Genomic DNA, 13,219 nt, shown 5'->3' on the forward strand with positions numbered 1-13,219 from the left:
ATATAAGGCCCTGCCCCGCCCCCTTTCGGAAAAGCTGACCACGACTCCATTTTGTTGATCCCTGCCTACAGACAGAAACTAAAACAAGAAGCTCCCACGCTGAGGTCTGTCCAACGCTGGTCCGACCAAGCTGACTCCACACTCCAAGACTGCTTCCATCACGTGGACTGGGAGATGTTTCAGATTGCGCCAGACAACAACATTGACGAATACGCTGATACGGTGTGCGAGTTCATTAGAACGTGCGTTGAAGATGTCGTTCCCATAGCAACGATTAAAACATTCCCTAACCAGAAACCGTGGATTGATGGCAGCATTCGTGTGAAACTGAAGGCACGAACCACTGCTTTTAATCAGGGCAAGGTGTCTGGTAACATGACTGAATACAAACAGTGCAGCTATTCCCTCCGCAAGGCTATCAAACAAGCTAAGCGCCAGTACAGAGACAAAGTAGAATCTCAATTCAACGGCTCAGACACAAGAGGTATGTGGCAGGGTCTACAGTCAATCACGGACTACAGGAAGAAACCCAGCCCAGTCACGGACCAGGATGTCTTGCTCCCAGGCAGACTAAATAACTTTTTTGCCCGCTTTGAGGACAATACAGTGCCACTGACACGGCCTGCAACGGAATCATGCGGTCTCTCCTTCACTGCAGCCGAAGTGAGTAAGACATTTAAACGTGTTAACCCTCGCAAGGCTGCAGGCCCAGACGGCATCCCCAGCCGCGCCTCAGAGCATGCGCAGACCAGCTGGCCGGTGTGTTTACGGACATATTCAACCAATCCCTATACCAGTCTGCTGTTCCCACATGCTTCAAGAGGGCCACCATTGTTCCTGTTCCCAAGAAAGCTAAGGTAACTGAGCTAAACGACTACCGCCCGTAGCACTCACATCCGTCATCATGAAGTGCTTTGAGAGACTAGTCAAGGACCATATCACCTCCACCCTACCTGACACCCTTGACCCACTCCAATTTGCTTACCGCCCAAATAGGTCCACAGACGATGCAATCTCAACCACACTGCACACTGCCCTAACCCATCTGGACAAGAGGAATACCTATGTGAGAATGCTGTTCATCGACTACAGCTCGGCATTCAACACCATAGTACCCTCCAAGCTCGTCATCAAGCTCGAGACCCTGGGTCTCGACCCCGCCCTGTGCAACTGGGTACTGGACTTCCTGACGGGCCGCCCCCAGGTGGTGAGGGTAGGCAACAACATCTCCTCCCCGCTGATCCTCAACACTGGGGCCCCACAAGGGTGCGTTCTGAGCCCCCTCCTGTACTCCCTGTTCACCCACGACTGCGTGGCCATGCACGCTCCAACTCAATCATCAAGTTTGCGGACGACACAACAGTGGTAGGCTTGATTACCAACAACGACGAGACGGCCTACAGGGAGGAGGTGAGGGCCCTCGGAGTGTGGTGTCAGGAAAATAACCTCACACTCAACGTCAACAAAACTAAGGAGATGATTGTGGACTTCAGGAAACAGCAGAGGGAACACCCCCATCCACATCGATGGAACAGTAGTGGAGAGGGTAGCAAGTTTTAAGTTCCTCGGCATACACATCACAGACAAACTGAATTGGTCCACTCACACAGACAGCATCGTGAGGAAGGCGCAGCAGCGCCTCTTCAACCTCAGGAGGCTGAAGAAATTCGGCTTGTCACCAAAAGCACTCACAAACTTCTACAGATGCACAATCGAGAGCATCCTGGCGGGCTGTATCACCGCCTGGTATGGCAACTGCACCGCCCTCAACCGTAAGGCTCTCCAGAGGGTAGTGAGGTCTGCACAACGCATCACCGGGGGCAAACTACCTGCCCTCCAGGACACCTACACCACCCGATGCTACAGGAAGGCCATAAAGATCATCAAGGACATCAACCACCCGAGCCACTGCCTGTTCACCCCGCTGTCATCCAGAAGGCGAGGTCAGTACAGGTGCATCAAAGCTGGGACCGAGAGACTGAAAAACAGCTTCTATCTCAAGGCCATCAGACTGTTAAACAGCCACCACTAACATTGAGTGGCTACTGCCAACACACTGTCAATGACACTGACTCTACTCCAGCCACTTTAATCATGGGAATTGATGGGAAATTATGTAAATATATCACTAGCCACTTTAAACAATGCTACCTTATATAATGTTACTTACCCTACATTGTTCATCTCATATGCATACGTTGATACTGTACTCTATATCATCGACTGCATCCTTATGTAATACATGTATCACTAGCCACTTTAACTATGCCACTTGGTTTACATACTTATCTCATATGTATATACTGTACTCGATATCATCTACTGTATCTTGCCTATGCTGCTCTGTACCATCACTCATTCATATATCCTTATGTACATATTCTTTATCCCCTTACACTGTGTATAAGACAGTAGTTTTTTTTTTTTTTTTTTTTGAATTGTTAGTTAGATTACTTGCTCGTTATTACTGCATTGTCGGAACTAGAAGCACAAGCATTTCGCTACACTCGCATTAACATCTGCTAACCATGTGTATGTGACAAATAAAAATTTTGATTTGATTTGATTTGATTTGATTTGATTTGATTTGAGGAGATCTGCATGGAGGAATGGGCCAAAATACCAGCGTGAGTGAAAACCTTGTGAAGACTTACAGAAAACATTTGACCTCTGTCATTGCCAACAAAGGGTATATAACAAAGTATTGAGATAAACTTTTGTTATTGACCAAATACTTATTTTCCACCATCATTTGCAAAGAAATTAATTAAAAATCCTACAATGTGATTTTCTGGATTTTTTTCTCTCATTTCGTTTGTCATAGTTGAAGTGTACCTATGATGAAAATTACAGGCCTCTCTCATCTTTAAGTGGGAGAACTTGCACAATTGATGGCTGACTAAATACTTTTTTGACCCACTGTATGTGAATTGTGAATATTGAAAAAGCATGATGCCAAAAACCAAATACTTCAAAGCACTCTCATTATTAAAACCCCTTGATTCATAGGCTACTTGGCTAATGGCCGAGATAATAAGACAAACCTATGCAATGCTGATAAACCAGCCTTGATTAAGGGAAGGGTAGGCTGTGCTTTGTTTTGCATAAAATAAAAATCGTGGCAAAACTATACATTTTGTAATGTTTCTAAATTTGAGATTCACCGGTACAAAAGGCACATCTCTTCCATGGGCACTGTGCATCATGGCTGGTTAGGCTGCGCTTCCGCTATCCAAATCCATGCCATAATCAACTGCGTTACACAAAAAAACAGCTGGTCTTATAGGGTAACTTCCCATTAGTGCTGCATCAAATTGTTACTTTTGCGCTTGTTTTATCTCAAATATTGCCACCCCTCCCACCTTAGCGCAAGCGAGCTGATTAGACCAATATATTTTCAAACCTGGCGTTAAGGGCTGGAAAATGCCAGTGTGCAGGTTTTTACATGACAAAATTGGCACTTGTGCCTCAGCGTCAGCTGAAAATAGAGCCCTGGGATTGATCAGATCTTCTGGAGTCAGTGATTTTCATTTTATTTTTAAGAATGTGTTATCAGAATACCTCTTTAAATTCCTTCTTATAGGCTACTCTAGCATCCATTTTAGGTAGGCCTACCCCATCTGCAGAATTCCTGCAATACTCACTGTATCCATGGAAACTATGATCAGTGCGTGGGAGGAGAGACTTACCCAGAGTGTGTGGCCTAGCCTTCATCTGGTGTGTGTGTGTGTGTGGGGGTGTGTGTGATGGAACAATGGCAGGAAGACAGTTGGTTTGTTTTACTGGCCTCAGTGCTCACATACAACACGAGGTCTGACTGACTGAAGTGTCTGCAGAGAAATCAAGAGGGAAATGAAAACAAAAACAGGATGCTGGAAAGAATTCTATCTGTCCAGTTGAAAAAGATAGATTATTCTATAGGCCAACTGTACAGTGTTCAGAGTTACTGTAGGCCCATATAGCACAATCTGTTTGTTGTATATGACCTTCAGATAATGGTACTTTTGAATTAATAAAAGTGTGTTTATGATATATAAAAAATGACATTGTATTATATGGTACAGTAGTATGCTACCCTCACAACAACAATGACATAGTATTGTAATCAATATTTCAAAATCAAATAGTTATTCTATAGCCTATTAATATATGAATATGTTTCAAACGAATCGATGTCATATTTCTTTACTTTGAGTTGAGATTTGAAATTATCTTAGACCTGATAGGCTGCACCACTCTTGAGTATTTCATGATTCTGATTTTTTTTAAAGTCATTTCCATGGAATGCACAACCATAGCTGAAGAAATGCACAGAGAGGCAATCCTCCAGCAATCCTCAACGCTACAACACATTGGAAGGGGGGGGTTGTTTTACACCCATACTGTAACTGTAGTGATGACATCGCAAGCAAGGTTGAGTAGGATAACGTGCATGGCAGCAGCCCCATACCATCTGTTACGTTCTACAGCATCATTTCATTGCTGTCAGATCCTGTCACTTCGCCATTACCGACATACACTACCCATATTAACCAAGAGACCGAGTCGGAGCTTCACACAGGAGGTTTGAATGTTTCTTTAAAAAAGGTAAGAATGATACAGACTAGCCTATTTATTAGCCTGTCTTAATTCCACTTCATTCTAATAGTTTATCACTTCATAATTTCACAGCATGTTTTTAAGCGACGTGCATTCATTTTAGAGTTCAAATGTGCATTTTGCAGTTGTGTTTCTGTAATCCTGAGTCTTGTCGTGCAAAGGGTTGCAGGTTGCTAGGGTGTTGAGACCTGTTGCTATGGGCGCATCATGCTCAAGTGCCTGTAGTATAGGCTGCTACACACTGCAGCAAACGTGTTTGACTGTTACACTGCCATTCCATAAGCACTGCTGTGTCTACTGCTAGCTAGCATGAGGACAAAAAGGCAGTTTTCCGGGAAAACTGGCACTATTTCAATCTTCTCGATGTATCAGTGTGGATAAGGGTCAAATGTGGAGTACAGTGGCAGATCGCATCCCTGCATTGAGGTATGTTTCCGGACCCATATCCCGCACCAGCCCCACGGTATCTTGATGTAACCGTGACTATGTTCAGACCCCAGTGCAGCTCAGTGTAAACAAGTGTAGCGGTAGGGTCGGTATCTTCTGGTGAATCAGTTGAATCAGCCTTTGTTATATCCTATATGCCTATTGTAAGGGTAGCCGGAGGGCTCGGTTTTTAATCCTATTTAACAGGAAACAAGCAATTCATGAAAGAAAATAAAGAGTTCTAAATATATTGGTCACCAGCATCATCTCATCTCTCGTTTCATGATGGGCACATGGACACATGTAGTCTACATGGAGTTTTTTTATTTATTTTTTACACACGTTCAAAACGGGAGCTGGCTCAAATAATGTATGCATACGTAACACATAGATTAAAAGGGATGCCCACTCACTGTTTTGCCGCACCCAAACTTGATATTTTAATGAAGCTATCTCAAAAGGAGATAGAGATATCCCAATTCCTGTGATAGTTTTTCATGTTTCTAGTGTTGTTGATCCGGTCATCTGCTCAGTGGATAGAAGATTCCCTGGTGACACTTTCTCACTCCTCTCTCGCTCTCTCTGATTGGATTGAAGAGGTCAGCTACCTCAAACCCTGATCGGATCAACCTCAGGCCCTTCAGGATCTCTTGCACACCTGGGGATCATGATCTGAATTATAGTAGGCTACAATCCCATAGGCTACATTATGTTGTCACTCTCACAATTCAAGTTACACACTTGGGGGTGCCCAACATCTACTGGGGATGGTCAAACTTTTTTAATCAACCTACATTGATATTTCAATTATTATACGGGAGACCTGATTTGTTATGGGGGTGCCTATGATGTAAGGCTTCCTCTATGATCCCTGAAGAAAATATCACATGCTCCACCTGCACTGCACAAATTCCACATTGTGTGTGAGTGATGATGACCATTGTAATGCAGGGCAGTGGGTCTACTATACCTCTAATTACAGGTAGGCTATGGGTAGTGACAGTGGTGCGGTGTAATCCACTTCGCTCCATATGGCGTGAAGGGAGGGATAGTTTACAATAAGGGCTTTCATTGCTCGTTGTCGTAAACTCTAGTCAGATTATCTGACCAACAGGGAGGGAGAGTGGTTGGGTTGGGAGGAACGGCATGGCATAGACAGCAGGTGTTTACAATGGGACAGTGTTACTGTGTGTGATGCTTTGCTGCAGAATGTGTACGTCAGACATGTGTGGTTGGTTATATATTGTATTAATATCAGGACAGGGATTGGGAGAGGATCTGATCATCTCAAGTGAACACACTAATACACTACACCCAGGAAACGAAAGATGTGGGGTTGAAGCTACAGGTCTAGGACGCAAGGAAACTGATCACCATAGGTGAACCAGTTAAAGCATTTACAACCAGGAAATTGGTAGAGCACGACAGGTATGTTTTTTTTTTTTTTTTTTGGGGTCCGATACCAATTCCGATTTTTGAGGGGGACAACATTTACAGATACAGATATACAGCTGGGAAATGGAAAAAGTGGCATTTTCCCAGACGGACTACTGATCAGTCAGGTGAACTGGATAATACACTACACACAGGATATGACACGTAGTTGGTTGACACTATGGATCTGTCCGATGCTGAGCAATTATCTGATAGGCATGTTAGGCATCTTCTGGCATTGTGTCACATGTGAGTAAGGGCCAAAAGGACAGTTTGAAACCAAAATAAACTCATAAAGGCCATTCCTTTTCACCTGTGGGAAATGAATGTTACGTTTGGCATATTCTGGAATTTAGTTTACTGTACCAGTTATGATGTAATATTATGGCCCTAAATGTGTTGGATATGTTTTAAAGAATACACAGGAATCTCTCTGTCTTGTGCAGGCAGGCAGGCAGCTCAATGTCACCAGGGAACATTGGTGCCGAACCAAAGTGTTCGATGTCAGCCCAGATATTTTATTTTCAGATTGTCAACTTTCCAGCACGGTTCCAGCCACCTGGCGTGGCTTGGTTCAACTCGGTTCAGTTTGGCTCAATTCAGTAGTGTGAAAAGGTCAAGTGTTTACCTCTGAGCCAGAGTGTGCCATGTGGTGCCTCCTCGGCTGAGTGTCATGGCTTCTACAGATTAGCATCATCTACTCATCACCATCAGGGCCTGGACGAATACACTGCTGCTTTTAAATCCTTTCAGAGAGAGACAAACACATCTCTCTCCTCACTAGCCCTGGCCTGTCACTGACCCTTAGAGGTGAGGTGGGGTGTGAGGTCTTACCAAGCCAGGGGGCCAAGAGAAGATCAGATGGGCAGGGTGCAAAGCTCAACCAGATCTGTCTCCCTCGCTCAGATCACTGTCACATGCCAGAATCACCGGGGTCAGGTCACCAAGCAACACAAGGCACTCATCATGTTCTGCTCTTCCATGGCTTAGCCTAGCTGTTACGGGCTTCTTCCTGGGAAGGAGAAGCGGACCAAAACGCAGCGTGGTTATTTATAAACATCTTTAATAAAGATGATAACTTGAACAATGTATAATACAAAATAAGAAAACCGAAACAGCCCTATCTGGTGCAACAAACACAAAGACAGGAACAATCACCCCCCCCCCCAAGGTGCGGACTCCGGCCACAAAACCTGAACCTATTGGGGGTCTGGGTGGGCATCTGTCCACGGTGGCGGCTCTGGTGCTGGACGTGGCCCCCACTTCACCATAGTCTTAGTCCGCCCCATTGTCCGCTTCCGTGGCCTCCTAACCACGGCGACCCTTCTAAATGAACCCAGTGGACTGGGGGGCAGCTCGGGACAGAGGGGCAGCTCGGGACAGAGGGGTAGCTCCGTACTGGCTGACGACTCTGGCGGATCCTGGCTGAATGGCGGCTCTGGCGGATCCTGGCAGACTGGCGGCTCTGGCGGATCCTGGCAGACTGGCAGCACTGGCGGATGCTGGCAGACTGGCGGATGCTGGCAGACTGGCGGATCCTGGCAGACTGGCGGCACTGGCGGATCCTGGCAGACTGGCGGCACTGGCGGATCTGGCAGCTCCTTGCAGACTGGTGGCACTGGCGGCTCCTTGAAGACTGGCGGCACTGGCGGCTCCTTGCAGACTGGCGGCACTGGCGGCTCCTTGCAGACTGGCGGCTCCTTGCAGACTGGCGGCACTGGCGGCTCCTTGCAGACCGGCGGCACTGGCGGCTCCTTGCAGACTGGCGGCACTGGCGGCCTTGCAGACTGGCGGCACTGGCGGCTCCTTGCAGACTGGCGGCTCCTTGCAGACTGGCGGCACTGGCGGCTCCTTGCAGACTGGCAGCACTGGCGGCTCCTTGCAGACTGGCGGCACTGGCGGCTCCTTGCAGACTGGCGGCACTGGCGGCTCCTTGCAGACTGGCGGCACTGGCGGCTCCTTGCAGACTGGCGGCACTGGCGGCTCCTTGCAGACTGGCGGCTCTGGCGGCTCCTTGCAGACTGGCGGCTCTGGCGGCTCCTTGCAGACTCTCGGGCTTCCATCCACGCCTTCGTGCTGCCTCCTCATACCAGTGCCTCTCCGCCTTCGCCGCCTCCAGCTCTTCTTTGGGGCGGCGATATTCTCCTGGCTGTGCCCAGGGTCCTTTACCTTTAACTAACACCTGCCTCTGATTGAGAACCATATCAGGCCAAACACAGAAACAGACAAACTAGACACACAACATAGAATGCCCACTCAGAATGCCCACACCCTGACCAACCAAACATACATACAAAGCAAACTATGGTCAGGGTGTGACACTATCTACCTGTCTGTTGCTTTAAACAAGTTGGGACAAAAGCACCACACCTGACATCTTAGAATTTTCCCCACATCACCTGACTAGCAATTTAGACCAATAAGATAAACAATTGTGAATGCACACATGAGGTGTGATACCAGGTAGGGGCGGTGATATATTCAGATTTGCCTAGGGAAGACTGCTCAGAACTATGTAATCAGTCCCGAGTCGGTTGTATAGTGTAAATCTACTTTAAGGCTAAGGAGGATTCCCAGGAGAGAAAGGGCTTGGTGTAGGCCTTGCAGGGAGAGAATAGGAGGGAAAGGAGGGAGATGGTGGGATGGAGGAGAAAGAAGAGAAATATGGAGTGAAAGGAGGGAGGTATGGAGGCATTGGCCAGGAGGTGAAAGCCTCAGGGTGTCCTCATAATCGGTGGTGATCTGAGCTGGTTATACAATACATTCGGAAATTATTCAGGCCCCTTGACTTTTTCCACATTTTGTTACATTACAGCCTTATTCTAAAATGTATTGAATCGTCCCCCCCCGCCCTCATCAATCTACACACAATACCCCCTAATGACAAAGCAAAAACAGGTTTTTATACATTTTTGCAAATATATTTAAAAAAATATAACTGAAATATCACATTTCTATAAATATTCAGACACTTTACTCAGTACTTTGTTGAAGCACTTTTGGCAGCGATTATATCTTTGAGTCTTCTTGGGTATGACGCAACAAGCTTGGAACACATGTATTAGGGTAGTTTATCCCATTCTTCTCTGCAGTTCCTCTCAAGTTCTGTCCGTTTGGATAGGGAGTGTCGCTGCAGAGCTATTTTCAGGTCTCTCCAGAGATGTTCGATCAGGATCATGTCTGGGCTCTGGCTGGGCCCCTCAAGGGCATTCAGAGATTTGTCTTGAAGCCACTCCTGTGTTGTCTTGGCTGTTTGCTTAGGGTCGTTGTCCAGTTGGAAAGTGAACCTTTGCCCCAGTCTGAGGTTCTGAGCACTCAGAAGGATCTTTCTGTACTTTGCTCTGTTAATCGTTCCCTCGATCCTGACTAGTCTCCCAGTCACTGGCGCTGAAAAACATCCCCACAGTATGATGCTGCCACCACCATTCTTCACCGTAGGGATGGTGCCAGGTTTCCTTCAGACGTGACGCTTGGCATACAGGACAGAGTTCAATCTCTGTTTTATTTTTTAAAATGTAACTTTTTATTTAACTAGGCAAGTCAGTTAAGAACAAAATCTTATTTACAATGATGGCCTACCCCGGCCAAACCTAGATGATGCTGGGCCAATTGTGCGCCACCCTATGGGACTCCCAACCATGGCCGGATGTGATACAGCCTGGAATCGAACCCGGGACTGTAGTGACGCCTCTTGCACTGAGATGCAGTGCCTTAGACCGCTGTGCCACTCAGGAGCCCAGGTTTCATCGGGCCAGAGAATCTTGTTTCTCATGGTCCTTTAGGTGCCTTTTGGCAAACTTCAAGTGGGCTGTCATGTGCCTTTTACTGAGGAGTGGCTTCCATCTGGCCACTCTACCATAAAGGCCTGATTGGTGGAGTGCTGCAGAGATGGCTGTCCTTCTGGAAGATACTTTCATCTCAACAGAGGAACTCTGGAGCTCTGTCAGAGGGACTATTGGGTTCTTGGTCACCTCCCTGACCAAGGCCCTTCTACCCCGATTGCGCAGTTTGGCTGGGCGGCCAGCTCTAGGAAGAGTCTTGGTGGATCCTAACTTAAGAATGATGGAGGCCACTGTGTTCTTGGGGACCTTCAATGCTGGAGACATTTATGTTACCCTTCCTCAGATCTGTGCCTCAACACAATCCTGTCTCGGACCTCAACGGACAATTCCTTCGACCTCATGACTTGGTTTTGGTCTGACATGCACTGTTAACTGTGGGATCTTATATAGACAGGTGTGTGCCTTTCCAAATCATGTCCAGTCAATTGAATTTACCACAGGTGGACTCCAATCAAGTTGTAGAAACATTTCAATGATGATCAATGGAAACAGGATGCACCTGAGCTCAATTTCGAGTCTCATAGCAAAGGGTCTGAATAATTATGTAAATAAGGTATTTCTGTTTTAGATTTTTTTATACATTTACAAACATTTATAAAAACCTGTTTTTGCTTTATCATTATGGGGTATTGTGTGTGTGTACATTGATGAGGGAAAAAAACCAATTGAATCAATTTTAGAAAAAAGCTGTAACGTAACACAATGTGGAAAATGTGAAGAGGTCTGAATCCTTTATGAAAGCACTGTAGATGGACAAGTGACTGTTTAGGATCCAGGAGGCATGAGGTTGCTGGGCCAGTTGCCCATGGGCGTTTACCTACACTCTTAGAAAAAAGCATTCCAAAAGAGAATGCTGCACGGGGCGGCAGGGTGGTGGTTAAAGCGTTGGACTAGTAACCGGAAGGTTGCAAGTTCAAACCCCTGAGCTGACAAGGTACAAATCTAGCGTTCTGCCCCTGAACAGGCAGTTAACCCACTGTCCCTAGGCCTTCATTGAAAATAAGAATTTGTTCTTAACTGACTTGCCTGGTTTAATAAAAACGTTTCTTTTTTTTCAAAAGAGAACCACTGGCATGATGTCAGCTGGTCCTTTTGTGGCAGGGCTGAAATGCAGTGGAAATGTTTTTTTTGGGGGGGGGGGAGTCAGTTCATTTGCATGGCAAAGAGGGACTTTTCAATTAATTGCAATTCATCTGATCACTCTTCATAACATTCTGGAGTATATGCAAATTGCCATAATACAAACTGAGGCAGCAGACTTTGTGAAAATTAACATTTGTGTCATTCTCAAAACTTTTGGCCACAACTGTAATTGCTCAAATATACTTAGGTATCAAAAGGAAATTATTTCAAATTCCTTATATTGAGCAAACCAGACGGCACCATTTTCTTTTTTTAAATTTATTTACGGATAGCCAGGGGCTCGCTGCAACACTCGGACATCATTTGCAAACGAAGCATGTGTTTAGAATATTGGCCTGTTGGAAACTACAACTCCCTATTAAACTCAGCAAAAAAAGAAATGTCCTCTCACTGTCAACTGCGTTTATTTTCAGCAAACTTAACATGTGTAAATATTTGTATCGGCATCAGATTCAACAACTGAGACACAAACTGAACAAGTTCCACAGACATGTGACTAACAGAAATGGAATGTGTCCCTGAACAAAAGGGGAGGGTCAAAATAACAGTCAGTATCTGGTGTGGCCACCAGCTGCATGAAGTACTGCAGTGCATCTCCTCATGGACTGCACCAGATTTGCTAGTTCTTGCTGTGAGATGTTACCCCACTCTTCCACCAAGGCACCTGCAAGTTCCCGGACATTTCTGGGGGGAATGGCCCTAGCCCTCACGCTCCGATCCAACAGGTCCCAGACGTGCCCAATGGGATTGAGATCTGGACTCTTCGCTGGCCATGGCAGAACACTGACATTCCTGTCTTGCAGGAAATCACGCACAGAACGAAATCACGCACAGGAAATCATGCCTCCTCATGCCAGGATGAGCCTGCAGGAGGGTACCACATGAGGGAGGAGGAAGTCTTCCCTGGTTATGCACAGTGTTGTGATTGCCTGCAATGACAACAAGCTCAGTCCGATGATGCTGTGGCACACCGCCCCAGACCATGACCACCCTCCACCTCTGAATCGATCCCTCTCCAAGAGTACAGGCCTTGGTGTAACGCTCATTCCTTCAACGATAAACGCGAATCTGACCATCACCACTGGTGAGACAAAACCGCGTCTCGTCAATGAAGAGCACTTTTTGTCAGTCCTGTCTGGTCCAGTGACGGTGGGTTTGTGCCCATAGGCGACACTGTTGCCGGTGATGTCTGGTGAAGACCTGCCTTACAACAGGCATACAAGCCCTCAGTCCAGCCTCTCTCAGCCTATTGCAGACAGTCTGAGCACTGGTGGAGGGATTGTGCGTTCCTGGTGTAACTCGGGCAGTAGTTGTTGCCATCCTGTACCTGTCCCGCAGGTGAGATGTTCGGATGTACCGATCCTGTGCAGGTGTTGTTACACGTGGTCTGCCACTGCGAGGACAATCAGCTGTCCGTCCTGTCTCCCTGTAGTGCTGTCTTAGGCATCTCACAATACAGATCTGCAGTCCTCATGCCTCCTTGCAGCATGCCTAAGGCACGTTCACGCAGATGAGCAGAGACCCTGGGCATCTTTCTTTTTGTGTTTTTCAGATTCAGTAGAAAGTGTCCTAAGTTTTCATAACCGTGACCTTAACCTTAATTGCCTACCGTCTGTAAGCTGTTAGTGTCTTAATGACCGTTCCACATGTTCATTAATTGTTTATGGTTCATTGAACAAGCATGGGAAACAGTGATTTTTTTTTTGTTGCTGAGTTTACATCGCACAGCTTGATCTGATTTATCTCTAGAGAAACAGAAAAAAACAGAATGAAAT

General features: G+C 46.3%; 1 protein-coding gene across 1 annotated transcript in view; it reads left to right on the forward strand.

Annotated features, from left to right (window-relative positions):
• Positions 1-4,418: 4,418 nt before the first annotated feature.
• The window catches only part of LOC112255229 (rho GTPase-activating protein 40), a 41,491-nt gene continuing 32,690 nt past the window's right edge, over positions 4,419-13,219 (forward strand). The window contains exon 1 of the mRNA XM_042324198.1: positions 4,419-4,587. The gene's annotated coding sequence lies outside the window, so the exon portion shown is untranslated. The remainder of the gene's footprint in view (positions 4,588-13,219) is intronic.

The sequence above is a fragment of the Oncorhynchus tshawytscha genome, linkage group LG07 (assembly GCF_018296145.1).
Source record: "Oncorhynchus tshawytscha isolate Ot180627B linkage group LG07, Otsh_v2.0, whole genome shotgun sequence".
NCBI classification, from domain to species: domain Eukaryota; kingdom Metazoa; phylum Chordata; class Actinopteri; order Salmoniformes; family Salmonidae; genus Oncorhynchus; species Oncorhynchus tshawytscha.